Raw genomic sequence first — 13,272 nt, forward strand, 5'->3', positions numbered from 1 at the left:
GTTTTAGGTGTATAGCATAGTGGTGAGATAATCATATCCTTACAAAGTGCTCCCTCCAGTATTTTCAGTACCCACCTGGCACCTTTTAGAGTTACTACAGTATTATTAACTATATTCCCTGTGTTGTAGTTTACATCCCTATGACTATTCTGTAACTATCAATTTTACTTCTTTTTAAAAAAAAATTTTTGGCGGCACAGCCTCCCACCCTCCCGGCTGCTGTTAAGGCCCGGACGGCGAGCTCTGCGCTCCGCCCCTCAAGTCCCCGGCAGCGGCAGACGAGTGGGGACCGATCCCCCGGTTCTCCATGATCCCGCTGGCCGGGGCCGTTTCCCCAGAGCAGAGAGGTATCTGCTGCGCCTGAGATGAGTAAACTGTCGTTTCGGGCGCGGGCGCTAGACGCCTCGAAGCCGCTGCCGGTTTTCCGCTGTGAGGATCTGCCCGACCTGCACGAATACGCCTCGATAAACTGAGCCGTGCCGCAGATGCCCACCGGAATGGAGAAGGAAGAGGAGTCGGAGAACCAAGATGGCGGCGTAGGGAGCGGACCTGTGTGTGCTGCTCTCTCACAGCATCATTGAAACTATCAACTATGAAGTAAACAACCGCCACTCAGAACCATGGGGAAGTTGGCCCAGTGGGAGATCTACAACTGGAGGAAAAGAAAGAAGCGCAGTGAGACTGAGTGGGAGCTACGGAGGCACCAAAACCAGAGGTACGCAGTCACACGCCACGCGGGCTGCAAATGGATTCTCGGTTTTTTACGAACCCTCGAATCCTCTGGGCTTGCTCGGGGCGGGTCTCTGAGGCCCCAGATCCCACAGGGAGAGGCGGCCACGGCCTTGCAGTGGTCGGAGAGCGAGGGAAGCTCTGATACGCGGCTGCTCGCCGGCACCGAGGGACAAGAAGTCCTGGTGTCCCGGAGAGGCGAGGGGCGCGGAGACGCCGCCATCGCTATTTCCTCCACGCTGGTGACTCCCTGTGACCCCGCCCTACCCTCAGGGCTGTGCCAGAGGCACAAGAGGGAATGACTGTGCTTTTACAAACTCTCAAATCCACTGAGCTGGTTCGGGCGGGTCTCTGAGGCCCCAGGCCCCAAGGCGAGAGACGGCACGGCCTTCCAGCGGTCAGGAAGCGAGGGAGGCTCTGGCGCTCGGCTGCTCGCCGGCACTGGGGGACGCAAAGCCCTGGTGTCCTGGATAGGCAAGGGGCCACTGAGTCTCCACCCCGGCGACTCCCTGTGATCCCGCCCTACGCAATTTACATTCCCATCTGGGGTGTGCCAGACCCACAAGTAGAAGCGCCTTCTTCTGCAAACTTTCAAATCCACTGAGCTGGTTCAGGCGGGATCATGAAGCACCAGACCCTACGGGGAGAGGCAGCACGGCCTTGCAGCCATCAGAAAGCGAGGGAGACTCTGTTGCACAGCTGCTCGCCGGCACTGGGGGACACAAAGCCCTGGCAGAGAGTCAAGGGGCCGCGGAGACTCAGCCAGTGCTATTTGCTCCGCCATGGCGACTCCCTGAGACTCAGCCCTAATCAATTTACATCCCCATCCAAGCTGTGCCAGGTGCACAAAAAGACCCACCTGCGCTTTTGCAGCCTATCCCAACAAATTGCAGACTTCAACTGCTCGCAGCCATGAGAGACACACTCAAGAAGCAGACCCAGGAGAACCAGGATGGCGGCATAAGGAAGAGACCTGTGCGTGCTACCTCACACAACAACATCGAAACTACCAAATATCAGACAAACACCTATCATACAGAACCATGGGAAACTTGGCCCAGTGGAAGCTCTACAACTGGAAGGAGAGAAAGAACATTGAGACTGAGTAGGATGTGACACCAAGTACAGAGCCCAACCCAACAAACTGCAGATTTCAACTCCTCGCATAGAAAGAAGCGCATAGAGACTGAGTAGGATGTGCTGAAGCACCAAGTACAGAGCCCATCCCAGCAGGCTGCAGATTTCAGCTCCTTGCATCTGGGAGGGACGCAATCGGGGGGCAGAGTCGGGTCCGGGGCCGGCCAGGGCTGGGCTTGACTCGGCCGGCACTGTGGAACTGCTGTACCAGCAAGCGCACAAACATGCCCACTGGTCCCAGTCTCTGGTGGGGCGCTGCGGGACAGCAGACAAGCAGTCTGTGCACTTGGTGGAGGGCAGGAGCGCTGGATGTGCAACCACCAGGAACGCCTGGAGATTTTGTCTAGTGGGGAGCCGCCGGCAGGGGACAGAAGGCCAAACTTCCTGTTTCCCCGGTAAGGCTGGGATGGCCCCGGTGAGGTTGAAACAGCCCCCGTGAGGTAGGGACGACCCCAGTCAGGTCGAAACAGCCCCGGTGTGGTAGGGACAACCCCGGTGAGGTTGAAACGGCCCCCGTGAGGTAGGGACGACCCCAGTCAGGTCGAAACGGCCCCGGCGTGGTAGGGACAACCCCAGTCAGGTTGAAACGGCCCCCGTGAGGTAGGGACGACCCCGGTGAGGTTGAAACAGCCCCCGTGAGGTAGGGACGACCCCAGTCAGGTCGAAACGGCCCCGGCGTGGTAGGGACAACCCCGGTCAGGTTGAAACGGCCCCGGTGTGGTAGGGACAACCCCGGTGAGGTTGAAACAGCCCCCGTGAGGTAGGGACGACCCCAGTCAGGTCGATACGGCCCCGGTGTGGTAGGGACGACCCCGGTGAGGTTGAAACAGCCCCCGTGAGGTAGGGACGACCCCAGTCAGGTCGAAACAGCCCCCGTGAGGTAGGGACGACCCCAGTCAGGTTGAAACGGCCCCCGTGAGGTAGGGACGACCCCAGTCAGGTCCAAACGGCCCCGGCGTGGTAGGGACAACCCCAGTCAGGTTGAAACGGCCCCCGTGAGGTAGGGACGACCCCGGTGAGGTTGAAACAGCCCCCGTGAGGTAGGGACGAACCCAGTCAGGTCGAAACGGCCCCGGCGTGGTAGGGACAACCCCGGTCAGGTTGAAACGGCCCCGGTGTGGTAGGGACAACCCCGGTGAGGTTGAAACAGCCCCCGAGAGGTAGGGACGACCCCAGTCAGGTCGAAACGGCCCCGGTGTGGTAGGGACGACCCCGGTGAGGTTGAAACAGCCCCCGTGAGGTAGGGACGACCCCAGTCAGGTCGAAACGGCCCCGGTGTGGTAGGGACGACCCCGGTGAGGTTGAAACAGCCCCCGTGAGGTAGGGACGACCCCAGTCAGGTCGAAACGGCCCCGGTGTGGTAGGGACGACCCCGGTGAGGTTGAAACAGCCCCCGTGAGGTAGGGACGACCCCAGTCAGGTCGAAACGGCCCCGGTGTGGTAGGGACGACCCCGGTGAGGTTGAAACAGCCCCCGTGAGGTAGGGACGACCCCAGTCAGGTCGAAACGGCCCCGGTGTGGTAGGGACAACCCTAGTCAGGTTGAAACGGCCCCCGTGAGGTAGGGACGACCCCGGTGAGGTTGAAACAGCCCCCGTGAGGTAGGGACGACCCCAGTCAGGTCGAAACGGCCCCGGCGTGGTAGGGACAACCCCGGTCAGGTTGAAACAGCCCCGGTGTGGTAGGGACAACCCCGGTGAGGTTGAAACAGCCCCCGTGAGGTAGGGACGACCCCAGTCAGGTCGAAACGGCCCCGGCGTGGTAGGGACAACCCCAGTCAGGTTGAAACGGCCCCCGTGAGGTAGGGACGACCCCGGTGAGGTTGAAACAGCCCCCGTGAGGTAGGGACGACCCCAGTCAGGTCGAAACGGCCCCGGCGTGGTAGGGACAACCCCGGTCAGGTTGAAACAGCCCCGGTGTGGTAGGGACAACCCCGGTGAGGTTGAAACAGCCCCCGTGAGGTAGGGACGACCCCAGTCAGGTCGAAACGGCCCCGGTGTGGTAGGGACGACCCCGGTGAGGTTGAAACAGCCCCCGTGAGGTAGGGACGACCCCAGTCAGGTCGAAACGGCCCCGGTGTGGTAGGGACGACCCCGGTGAGGTTGAAACAGCCCCCGTGAGGTAGGGACGACCCCAGTCAGGTCGAAACGGCCCCGGTGTGGTAGGGACGACCCCGGTGAGGTTGAAACAGCCCCCGTGAGGTAGGGACGACCCCAGTCAGGTCGAAACGGCCCCGGCGTGGTAGGGACAACCCCGGTGAGGTTGAAACGGCCCCCGTGAGGTAGGGACGACCCCAGTCAGGTCGAAACGGCCCCGGTGTGGTAGGGACGACCCCGGTGAGGTTGAAACAGCCCCCGTGAGGTAGGGACGACCCCAGTCAGGTCGAAACGGCCCCGGCGTGGTAGGGACAACCCCAGTCAGGTTGAAACGGCCCCCGTGAGGTAGGGACAACCCCAGTCAGGTTGAAATGGCCCCGGTGTGGTAGGGACAACTCCGGTCAGGTTGAAACAGCCCCGGTGTGGTAGGGACAACCCCGGTGAGGTTGAAACGGCCCCCGTGAGGTAGGGACGACCCCAGTCAGGTCGAAACGGCCCCGGCGTGGTAGGGACAACCCCGGCCAGGATGAAACGGCCCCCGTGAGGTAGGGACGACCCCAGTCAGGTCGAAACAGCCCCGGTGTGGTAGGGACAACCCCGGTGATGTTGAAACGGCCCCCGTGAGGTAGGGACGACCCCAGTCAGGTCGAAACGGCCCCGGTGTGGTAGGGACGACCCCGGTGAGGTTGAAACAGCCCCCGTGAGGTAGGGACGACCCCAGTCAGGTCGAAACGGCCCCGGCGTGGTAGGGACAACCCCAGTCAGGTTGAAACGGCCCCCGTGAGGTAGGGACGACCCCGGTTAGGTTGAAACAGCCCCCGTGAGGTAGGGACGACCCCAGTCAGGTCGAAACGGCCCCGGCGTGGTAGGGACAACCCCGGTCAGGTTGAAACGGCCCCGGTGTGGTAGGGACAACCCCAGTCAGGTTGAAACAGCCCCGGTGTGGTAGGGATAACCCCGGTGAGGTTGAAACAGCCCCCGTGAGGTAGGGACGACCCCAGTCAGGTCGAAACGGCCCCGGCGTGGTAGGGACGACCCCGGTGAGGTTCAAACAGCCCCCGTGAGGTAGGGACGACCCCAGTCAGGTCGAAACGGCCCCGGCGTGGTAGGGACAACCCCGGTGAGGTTGTAACGGCCCCCGTGAGGTAGGGACGACCCCAGTCAGGTCGAAACGGCCCCGGTGTGGTAGGGACGACCCCGGTGAGGTTGAAACGGCCCCCGTGAGGTAGGGACGACCCCAGTCAGGTCGAAACGGCCCCGGCGTGGTAGGGACAACCCCAGTCAGGTTGAAACGGCCCCCGTGAGGTAGGGACGACCCCGGTCAGGTTGAAACGGCCCCGGTGTGGTAGGGACAACTCCAGTCAGGTTGTAACAGCCCCGGTGTGGTAGGGACAACCCCGGTGAGGTTGAAACGGCCCCCGTGAGGTAGGGACGACCCCAGTCAGGTCGAAACGGCCCCGGCGTGGTAGGGACAACCCCGGTCAGGTTGAAACGGCCCCCGTGAGGTAGGGACGACCCCGGTGAGGTTGAAACGGCCCTGGTGAGGCTCAGACGGCCCTGGTGAGGTTGAGACTGCTCCAGTGAGGCTGGGACAAATAAAGGGGACCAGTATGGACTGATGAACAGGTGTAGATACAGAAGCAGAGCAACATTGAACAGAATGTTAAACTACAATGGGGAGCCTGGGAAGGGTTGGGGGGGGGATTAAGAGACCAACTGAAGGACCTATATGCATGCATATAAGATTAACCAATGGACACAAGACACGGGACGGGGGGGGGGCGGGGGGTAGGGGCCGAGGGAATGTCATGGGGGGGAAAAAGGAGACATATGTAACACTCTTTGTAATACTTTAAGAAATAAAAATTATTATAAAAAAAAAAAAAAAAAAAAAAAAAAAAAAAAAAGATAATTTTCACTAATAAAAATAAACAATGTAACTATTTTTAAAAAAAAAAAAAAAAAAAAAATTTTTTTATTGACTTCATAGAGGTAAAGAGAGGGAGAGAGAAATATAGTAACAACAATGATGAAAGAGCCCTAGCCGGTTTGGCTCAGTGGATAGAGCATCAGCCTGCGAACTCAAAGGTCCCAGGTTCGATTCAGGTCAAGGACACGTACCTTGGTTGCAGGCACATCCCCAGTGGGGAGTGTGCAGGAGGCAGCTGATCGATGTTTCTCTCTCATCCTTGTTTCTAACTCCCTATCCCTCTCCCTTCCTCTCTGTAAAAAATCAATAAAATATATTAAATTAAAAATAAACAATGATGAAATAGAATCATTGATTGGCTGCCTCCTGCACGCCCCACGCCCCACACTGGGGAGCGAGCCCACAACCCAGGTTGTACACTAACTGGAATTGAACCATGACATCCTGGTTCATAGGTTGTTGCTCAATCACGGAACCATCACAGCGGGCTCAATTTTACTTCTTAATCTCTACTTTTTTCACCCATTCCTCCAATCCTCCTCCCCTTTGGCAACTGTCAGTCTGTACCTATACCTCTGAGATTGTTTCAATTTTGTTTTTTAGATTCCATATATAAGTTTAGTCATGTGGTATTTGTTTTTCTCTGACAGGCTTATTTCACTTGGCATAATACCTTCTAGACCCACCCAGGCTGTCACAAATGGTAAGATTTCATTCTTTTTTTTATGGCCATTTAATATTCCATTGTATATCTGTGCTACCCCTTTCTTACCCATCCTCTATTGATGGGAACTTGACTTGTTTCCATATCTTGGTCCTTCCTTGTTTCTCCTTCTGCATGTCTTAGCAGTCATTCTCCATTTAGCCCCAGCACAGCTCCCAGCCTCCTCTCCATTTTCTCAGAGTCCCTGTCTATACCATATCACCTCAGTCTTTCCTTCCTCACTCACTTTCAAAGCTAAAGCATTGTTTCATTGCGTAACCCTTAAATTCCTGTGAGTAATATGTAAATCACAGTTATGGATTTTATTTCTGGGATGATGCCACAAAACATAACTTGAGAAGACCATGATAATTCTCATGTGAGGGAAAGTACAGGGATGGAATGAGTCTCAAATGTTTTATCTTTCCAGCCATTGTGGCTCAGTGGTTGAGCACTGACCCATGAACCAAGGGGTCCCAGGTTCAATTCCTGGGCAAGGCATATACCCAGATTGCTGCCTCAGTCCCCATTAGGAGGACGTGCAGGAGGCAGTTGATCGATATCTCTCTCATTGATGTTTCTCTCTCACTCTCCCTCTCCCTTCCTCTCTCTCTAAAAAAAATCAATTAAAACATATTTTTTTAAAAATCCCATTTATCTACTATGTATTTACACTACTTATGTGGCTTTGCTCAATCCAAGCACCAGAATATTGGCTGCAATGATCATGTCAGACCTCGGCAGTCAGACCCGTATATCCATGAAAATATTATAACTGGTTTTTAATTCATAAAGATAACTAAAGTATTAAAACTAAACCTATATAACAAGCAACAATACACAACACCTGTGTGTTAGATATAACCTAACTCCTCAATCAAAAACTGATGAGAATTCTTGGTCTAAGAACATTTTTGGTTTTACTGCTGAATAGTGCTCACTTGATAGTGATAAAAATTCACATACATGCCAGGGGCCTCTTTTGGTAGATTGCACTTAATATTTTCTTTCTTTTTTGAATTTATTTTGTCAAGGCTCTTATTACCAGATAGAAAGTAAGTGAAGAAACTCTTTGTTAAATGTTTTTAAGACGATTTTGATATTTCCCTAATATGTTCTGAAAATGCTGCCTTAATATTTAATTATTATCCTGCAATGCCTGTTATACACTTGTTCCTACTTTGCTTAATGGCTAATCATCTAGAAGAAAACTTTGCCAACACCAGATGTGTTGGTTTGCTAGGGTCACCATAGCTACTCACAGAGTGAGTGACTCAAACACCAAAAATGTATTTCTTAGAGTTTCAGAGGACAGAATTTAAGATCAAGGTGTCAGCAGGTTTGTTTCTCCTGAGGCCTCTCTCTTTGGCTATTGGACGGGCCATCTTCTTGCTGTGTGCTCACATCACCGTTCCCTTGTGCACACCCATCTCTGGTCCTGGTGTCTGTGTGTCCAATTTTATTCTTAGAAGGATACCATTCAGAGTGGATTAGGGCTCATCATAAGGACCTGGTTTTAATTGAATGGTCTCCATAAAGGCCTTTTGTCAAATACAGTCACGTTCTGAGATACTGGGGGTTAGAACTTCAGCATTTAAATTTTAGGAAGAAGAAATTCAGCCCATACACTGGGCATTTTCACTTTTCAAAATCTCAGTTCCCTTTCTTCTTTACTTTTCAAAATCCTCTTGACTTGCAAATGTGTTTTCTTTTTAACAGAGTTGTCTCACAGCTATTTAGACTTCAGAGATAGTAAGTAACCCTTAGCTTCCAAAAAGCCTGTACTTATGTATTGTTTTCTTATAATTTTTCCTCTTCTTTTACAAAATACACTTGAAGAAAAACAACAACAACAACATAATAGGAAGAGTAGTGGTTATCAAGAATTATTAAATCTAAAGTAATTAAGATTACTCTATTACATTACATTGGCACAAGAATAGACTCATAGAAGAATGGAACAAAATATGGAGTCAGCAACAGGTCAGTGTACATATAGGCACTTAAATTACAACATAATTGGTGCTGCATATCATTGTTGTTAGTCAATTGACTAACATGGAAAAAATTAACTTTATCCCCATTTCATAGCACACACAAAAATCAAGTCCAGGCATATTGTACCAGTATATCTGAATGTAAAGGTAAGCTTCTTAAAGATAAAGTGGTGTTCAAAGTGTGACCCTCAGACCACCAGAATCAGCATCATTTGAAAGTTGCAAAAAAATGCAAATTCTTAGGCCTCTTTTCTGACCTAAAGAACTAGACATTCTGGAGGTATGTAAAAAACATTTCCTTTTTTAGAAAAAATCACGAAACACCTCGCAGATGCTGCTGATGCCCATTCACGTTCGAGCACCACAGTTAAAGGAGAATATCTCATGACCTTGGAGAAGGAGTAAATAATTTACAGGAGTAAATAACTATCACCGTAAAGAGCAATATTAATCCATTGCATCCCATTAAAAATTCTTTCCATCACAATACAAGTTTAAGAGAGTAAAATGTAAACCAGAGTCTGGTAGAAAATATTCACAATACCTACATTCAGCAAAGGACTAGTACACAGACATTATAAAGAACTTCAAATCAATAAGAAAAAGACCGACATCCTCCCTCATTACACACACACACACACACACACACACACGCACAAATAGCTAAAAATTTAAACTGTTACTTCACAAAAAAGTGTATCTAAATGGCTAATAGGCATATGTTAAGTATCATTAGTCAATAGGAAAATACAAACCATAAACAACAATTAGATAACCAAAAATACCCACACAAGAATGGCTCAAATTAAAGGGGTTAAAATCTATAATAATAAAAGTGTAATATGCTAATTAGACCAGATGTCCTTCTGAATGAAGCCAGGGCTGGAAAGGAGGCCCAGGTCCCGGGTGACAGAGGGAAGCCGGTGCCGCAGGCATGGGAAGGAAGGCCTACTCTTGCACGAATTTCGTGCATCGGGCCTCTAGTATCAATTATGAGTGAGTTTGTGGAGAAGATGAAAGGTAGACTGGTAGAAGCACTGTGAAAACCTGTTCCCCAGTATCTATTAAATGTAAAAATATGTACCTCCTGTGATCCAGCAATTCTATTTCTGTGTATATTCTTATGAGAAATGAATGTTTATGTTCTCAGTATACACACACAAAAATGTTCAATGATCCACACCCTGCAAAGTCAAGGATTGTCCTTGAGGTGCTAATGCCCCCACATCTGCAGTTTTGAGCACCCACAGCTGATAATCCCTTCTCACAGGTGTCCCGACCACATCATGTAACAATGGGAAAGACTTGCACTGCAGCTAAAGGACAGGGCTGTTGCCTTGTAGTCTCTGAGGGGGAAATGCACTGAGAAAATGTGAGGCGGGACAGAAGAGGTGACTGATACAAGCAGCTTTAAAAAAAATTATCTTTATTACAAGCAGGACTTTATGAGTATATATTATATATAATATATACACATAACCAAGTATTTTTTATGGGAAATCATTCATAGGCTGGTCTGTTCAGTAACTGTTTAACTCCCAGTTACTAAAATAGAGACACCTATTTAAGTACAGTCACAAGCATCAAGTTACAGCTTTTTAATGCTGTCTAAGGAGAAATTCCTGTGAAACTCTATGTTGCTCACCTTGACTCTATTCGAAACTAAAAACCAATGTCTGCCTGGCTGGTGTGGCTCAGTGATTGAACGTTGACCTATGAACCAGGAAGTCTAGTTTGATTGCAGTCAGGGCACATACTCAGGTTGCAGGCTGGATCCCCAGTGTGGGGTTTGCAGGAGGCAGCCTATCAATGATTCTCTCTCATCAATATTTCTATCTCTTTCCCCCTCTCCCTTCCTCTCTGAAATCAATTAAAATACATTTAAAAAATACGGCCAGTGAATTAAAAGAAATACAACAACACACCCTTTGCCTGCTGTGCAGCTGTTCACCTGCAGTAACAGCTGTTCATCTGTTGGGTCCGTTACCCTAACCCACCACTCTGAGAAGATAAGGCAAACTCAGTATGGAACCTTGCAAGTGAACTATATTGATGTGGGCAGCTTGACTCTGGTGTACTTACCCCATGTAGCTTCCCCATGCTTAAAGGCAGCCTCACATGAAATCTCTATATTGCACTGTAATCTGAAAGTCTTAATTTCTCCAGTTTTTGTTAGTTACTCTCCTTTAATCTCCCAATTAAAATATGTATAAGAAATTATATGAGCCAAAGCCGGTTTGGCTCAGTGGATAGAGCGTCAGCCTGCGGACTGAAAGGTCCCAGGTTTGATTCCGGTCAAGGGCATGTACCTGGGTTGCGGGTACATCCCCAATGGGGGATGTGCAGGAGACAGCTGATCGATGTTTCTCTCTCATCAATGTTTCTAACCCTCTATCTCTCTCCCTTCCTCTCTGTAAAAAATCAATAAAATATATTTAAAAAATTATTTAAAAAATTATACAAAGAAAACTCCTGTAATTCAATTTAATTTCATGATTCTAAAACCACCGTTACATAATTTCTACTTATCCAACTTGCATTATATTTTATTAAAAGTATCTTCAGACAGATCATTTCATATTCATATAAAAATTATACACAGTAAAAACTATTTGGCAAATCAACTCTTGAATTGTACCTGTAAAGGGTTTGCTTTTGAAAGTTATCTTTTGTAGCCATCATTTCTACAAAAATTCAGTTTCCCCTGATTGACTTGTATAGATCTAAATAGTACTATATGCAGTTGTATCCACTAAGTATTTCACTTTGTTTGGTTTTGCTGCTATTTATATTTATTTTAAAATGTATTTAAAGCAAAAGTAGTCCTCTCTTTTGGATTAATTTATTACATTGCTATTTAGCTTCTCCAACAAAGTTTGCAAACTGTGTACTAACTATGCAGACTCTGAACTGATGAAAGAGCATATAGAACAGGAGTAAATGTTCTCTGGTATACAGACTATCATGTCCTCTACAAATAAAGATTATTGAACTTATTGGTTTATAATTTTACTAGAGGCCCGGTGCACAAAAATTTGTGCACTTGGGGGGGGAAGTAGTCCCTCAGCCGGCCGGTGCCCTCTCGCAGTCTGGGACCCCTCGGGGGATGACCACTTGCTTGCTGCCTTAGGCCTGCTCCCCAGGGGATTGGGCCTAAGATGGCAATCAGACATCCCTCTGGCAGCCCTACAGCCCTCCGGGGATGTCCACTTGCCAGCGGGGAGCAGGCCTAAACTGCAGTTGGACATCCTCAGCGCCACTTAGGAGGCAGGAGAGGCTCCCATCACCACCGCTGTACTGGCAGCCATCAGCCTGGCTTGTGGCTGGGCAGAGCTCCCCATGTGAGAGTGCCCTGACCACCAGAGGACAGCTCCTGCATTGAGCATCTGCCCCTGGTGGTCAGTGTGTGTCATAGTGACCAGTCATTCCCAGTCTTTCTGGTGTTAGGGTCAGTTTGCATATTACCCTTTTACTATATGGTATAGAGGCCTGGTGCATGGGTGGGAGCCAGCTGGATTGCTCTGAAGGGTGTCCTGGATCAGGGTGGGGGTCACGCTTGGGTGCCTGGCCAGTCTGGGTGAGGGGCTGAGGGCCTTTTTCAGGCTGGTGGGTGACTGAAGCTCCCAACCTCTCCGTTTTTTCTTTTCTTTTTTATTCTGGGATTTATTTACCTTCTATGGCTGTCACTGGAGCTGAGAGCCAGCTCCAGCTCCAGCTCTGAGGCCTGGCTCCAGTTTGAGGCCTCGGCAGCTGAAAGCAGGTATCTGGGGTTTGTTTGGCTTCTATAATTGAAACACTGTTGCTTTAGAAGCTGTTGCTTTCAGGCTCAGAGCTGGGCCGTGGCAGGCGGGGAACCTTGGCTTCCCCCATCACTGGAGCAAGCAAACCTCCTGTTTGCTTCAGCTGCGAGGCTGCCGGCCGCCATCTTGGATGGCAGTTAATTTGCATATCGCCCTGATTAGCCAATGGGAAGCGTATGGGAGGTACGGTTAATTACCCTATTTGTCTTTTTTTAGATAGGATGGCTTTGATGTCTTATTTTGTCATATTAATTCTTAATAAGTTGGGACATTCACTACAATGATGAATACTGAAGGCCTTAGGAGAGACGCCAAAAGTGTCACCATTTAGTGGGATGTTAGCTGTTTTGGTTTCCCCCCTCATTATGAAATTGAGAAGGTGCCCTTTCATTCCTAGTTCACTGGAAGTTTTTGACATGAGAAGGTGCTCAATGTTTTAAATATTTTATTTTTACCTATTGAGGTAAAATAAGATTATTCCCCTCTATTCTGTTACCATGGTGAATTATAATGATTGATTTTTAAATTTAAAAAATCTTCCTCATGTGGGATAAACCCAAATATTTATTATATATTAACCTCTTTATACAGTGCTAGATTCTAATACATTTTGTTAGGAATTTTATATCTATGTTTATAAGAAATATTGGTGTATAGTTTGATTTTCTTGCAATTATCTTCTAAGTTTTTAATGAAAGAAATACGCTGACCTCATAAAGTAAATTAGGAATGCCTTCTTCATTTTCTAAAAGGTTTTAATATACGGCTGGTATTTCTTCTTCTTTAAATGTTTGGATTCACAGGGACATAGAAAGGGAATGGACTGACTATTCTTGGGGGGGAAAGGGGAATGGGAGATTCGGGAAGAGACTGGACAAAAA

The 13,272-nt window shown here is 49.2% G+C and overlaps 1 protein-coding gene across 2 annotated transcripts in view; it reads left to right on the forward strand.

The window, feature by feature from the left end:
• Positions 1 to 13,272, forward strand: part of FAM117B (family with sequence similarity 117 member B) — a 298,958-nt gene that overhangs the window by 227,611 nt on the left and 58,075 nt on the right. For both annotated transcript variants that reach the window (XR_011472381.1, XR_011472380.1), the window contains exon 8: positions 6,542 to 6,594. The gene's annotated coding sequence lies outside the window, so the exon portion shown is untranslated. The remainder of the gene's footprint in view (positions 1 to 6,541; positions 6,595 to 13,272) is intronic.

Source organism: Myotis yumanensis, unplaced genomic scaffold (assembly GCF_028538775.1).
Source record: "Myotis yumanensis isolate MYYU_CA2020_CCGP unplaced genomic scaffold, mMyoYum1.0.hap1 SCAF_8, whole genome shotgun sequence".
NCBI lineage: Eukaryota > Metazoa > Chordata > Mammalia > Chiroptera > Vespertilionidae > Myotis > Myotis yumanensis.